This window comes from Saimiri boliviensis, chromosome 9 (genome assembly GCF_048565385.1).
Source record: "Saimiri boliviensis isolate mSaiBol1 chromosome 9, mSaiBol1.pri, whole genome shotgun sequence".
Taxonomy (NCBI): Eukaryota; Metazoa; Chordata; class Mammalia; order Primates; family Cebidae; genus Saimiri; species Saimiri boliviensis.
Window position 1 is genome coordinate 107,304,287 of NC_133457.1, and position 3,509 is coordinate 107,307,795.

The 3,509-nt window shown below is 40.7% G+C and overlaps 1 non-coding gene across 1 annotated transcript; it reads left to right on the forward strand.

Annotated features, from left to right (window-relative positions):
- The first annotated feature begins 831 nt into the window (after positions 1-831).
- LOC120367961 (U6 spliceosomal RNA) lies at positions 832-937 on the forward strand. The gene has a single exon (XR_005582200.1). It is a non-coding gene; the product is annotated as a U6 spliceosomal RNA (small nuclear RNA).
- Positions 938-3,509: the final 2,572 nt, after the last annotated feature.

The following is a 3,509-nucleotide window of genomic DNA, read 5'->3' on the forward strand; positions in this document are numbered from 1 at the left end:
TGAGATGGAGTCTCGCTCTGTCACCAGGCTGGAGTGCAGTGGCCCAATCTCGGCTCACTGCAACCTCCACCTCCTGGGTTCAAGCAGTTCTCCTGTCTCAGCCTCCCAAGCATCTGGGATTACAGGTGCACACCACCACATCCAGCTAACTTTTTGTATTTTTAGTTGAGATGGGGTTTCACCATGTTGGCCAGGATGGTCTCGATCTCCTGACCTTGTGATCTGCCCTCCTTGGCCTCCCAAAATGCTGTGATTACAGCCATGAGCCACCACGCCTGGCCAAGAACACAACAGAACAGGTTTTTTAAGTCCCATCTTCTCTGGATGGCTTCCAGTCAACGCCTGAGCGAGGCAGTATTACAAAGGCTTAGTCACTGCACCCAGTAGGGAAATTCCCTTAGTAGGCAATCGTTGCTCCAGAGCTCCCCCGTCAGGCTGGCAGAAATAGTATCAGGAATTCATCTTGATGTGACTGCTCCCCTGCCCAATCCTGTTTCTTCCCATTTTCTTTCACAGGTGTCACACCACAATCGATCTTTTGTATTTCTAACTCTGGCTTAGCATCTGCATCTCAGAAATTCCAACCAGCATAAAATAATTTTAAAGCAACCATTATAACAATACTCAAGGACTGAAAATATGCTTCAAATAAATGAATAAATAGAAATTGCAACAGATAAATAGAAACTACAAAAAAGAATCAAATGAACATGCTAGAATTAAAAAATTCAACATCTGGATTTTTTAAAGTTCACTGGATAGGCTTAACAAGAGATAAGTGGTAACAGAGGTCAACAAACTTGGAGATCAGTCAGTAGAAATATCCTGGCTGTGCTCACTTCAGCAGCACATATGCTAAGATTGGAACAATGCAGAGAAGATTAGCATGCCCCTGCACAAAGATGATATGCACATTCATGAAGCATTATAAAATAATCTTTAATTTTTTTAAAAATGAACATCCTAAAGAATCAAAAAAATTAAAAATGGTGAAATTTCAGTGACCTGTGGAGCAATATCAAAAGTTTTAACTTTGTATCATTGGAGTCCCTGAAGGCAACAAAAGATTGAGACAAAAAAAAAAAAAAAAATTATGGGTTGGGTGCAGTGCCTCACACCTGTATTCCCAGCACTTTATGAGGCCAAGGTGGATAGATCACCTGAGGTCAGGAGTTTGAGACCAGCCTACCTGACCAACATGTTGACACCCCATCTTTACTAAAAATATAAAAATTTAGCCGAGCATGGTGGCACATGCCTGTAATCCCAGCTACTTGAGAGGCTGAGGCAGGAGAATCTCTTGAACCCAGGAGGTAGAAGTTGCAGTAAGCCAAGATCATGCATGCCACTGCATTCCAGTTTGGGCAACAAGAGTGAAACTGCATCTCAAAAAAAAAAAAAAAAAAAGTTTTGTCAAGAAATAATGGTCAAATTTTTAGTGCAAGTTTTAAATTTATAGATTCAAGAAATTCAACAAACCCCAAGCAGGAAAAAAAATACAAAGAAAACCACATATAGACACATCATACCAAACTGCTGAAAACCAAAGATAAAGAAAATATCATGGTATCCGCTGGAGAAAATTCACATAATACATAATGGGAACAATGATTTGAATGACTTCTAACTTCATATCAGAACTAATAGAGAACAAAAGACAACAGAAAAACATCTTTAAGCCTAGGCAACATGATAAACCCCACCTCTACAGAAAAAAAATACAAAACTTAGCCAGCATGGTGGTGCACACCTGTAGTCCCAGCTATCTGGGAGGCTGAGGCAGTAGGATCACTTGAGCCCAGGAAGTTGAGACTGCAGTGAGCCATGATCACACCACTGTGCTCCAGCCTGGGTGACAAAGTGAGAACTTCTATCCAAAAAGAAAAAGAAAAACAATGTAAATTGTCAACCCAGAATTCTATATCCACTAAAATATACCTGAAAATGAATGTATTGCTATGTAACAATTACCACAACCTAGTAGTTTTTAAATATGCACATTACCTCACAGTTTCTGTAGATTAGAAGTCAGAGCCAGGAATCTGTTGTCACCTGGAAGCTGAACTGACAATGAATCATCTTCCAAGCTCACTCGGGTTAGTGGCACAATTTACTTCTTTGAGACTGCAAGACTGAGGCCATGCTGAGCAACTAGATATTGCCTGAAATTTCTTGCTTTGTGGGTTCAGAAAACTTTTTGCAAGCCTCCATGCTCTCAGCCAGCAAGTAAAAGAGACACTAGAGTCAGCTACCAAGACAGTCTTTTATAATGTACCATATCATGGCAGCGGCAACCTATCACTTTTGCCGTAATCTGTTGGTTAGAAGCAAGTCACAGGTCCCACCCACACTCAAGGAGAGGAGATTACACAAGGATGTGAATACCAGAAAGTGGGGATTATTGGGGGTTGCTCAAGTTCTGTCCACCACAATAAAGATGAAATAAAAATATTTTCAAATGAATGAAAACTAAGAGGCTTCACTGCCAGCAGACCTGTACTACAAGGAACACTAAATGGAGTTCATCAAATGAAGGGAGGTGACATAGACAGAAACTCATATCTTCAAGAATAAGTGAAAATCCTTCATGTTTTATGAAAAGGCCATCTATGCAAAGTGACATCCAAATACAGAAGGAGCCAAGAAGTCAAAGAATGAGGCTGACAAATCCAGTTTATCAGTAGGAACTCATAGACAGAAGTGTAGTCTTGGGTGGCAGCAAGACAAATAGATCTCTGCACCATTACTGCCCAGAACCAGGGCTTTTATACCATAAGAAAAGGGTATATGTGCTCTATAGAGGCAATTAAAGGCACACTCCAGACAGGCAAGAGTACTATAGGCATCATAGCTGGCAATTTCTGCAAGGACATCAAGATTGATCTGTTGTTACACTAGGAAGAGTGAGTAAAGCAGAAATTTTGCAGATATTCCCAGGACTGGGGTTAAACAGAAGTCAACATGGAAGATTAACATCCAGGATGGAGTCATTTCTGTCTCCATATCTGGAAATGTTAAACATGTTGGTGAGTGATATAATTTGGTTCTGTGTCCCTGCCCAAATCTCATGTCAAATTATAATCCCCAGTGTTGGAGGAGGGGCCTGGTTTGAAGTGACTGGATCATGAGGACAGACTTCCTCCTTGCTGTTCTCATGATAGTGAGTGAGTTCTCATGAGACCTGGTTGTTTAAAAGTGTATAGCACCTGCCCCTTCCCTCTCTTCCTCCTGCTCCAGTCATATAACACGTGCCTCCCTCCTGTTCACACTGCACCATGACTGTAAGTTTCCTGAGGTCTCCCCTGCCATGCTTCCTGTGAGCCCATTAAACCTGTGAGCCTACAGAACTGTGAGGCAATTAAACCTCTTTTCTTTATAAATTACCCAGTGTCCAATAGTTCTTTATAGCAGTGTGACAACAGATTAATAGAGTGAATATAAAATTTTACATTCTCCTTAATTTCTAAATGCTTCTAACTCTTTAAAGTAAAAATTATAACACTGTATTA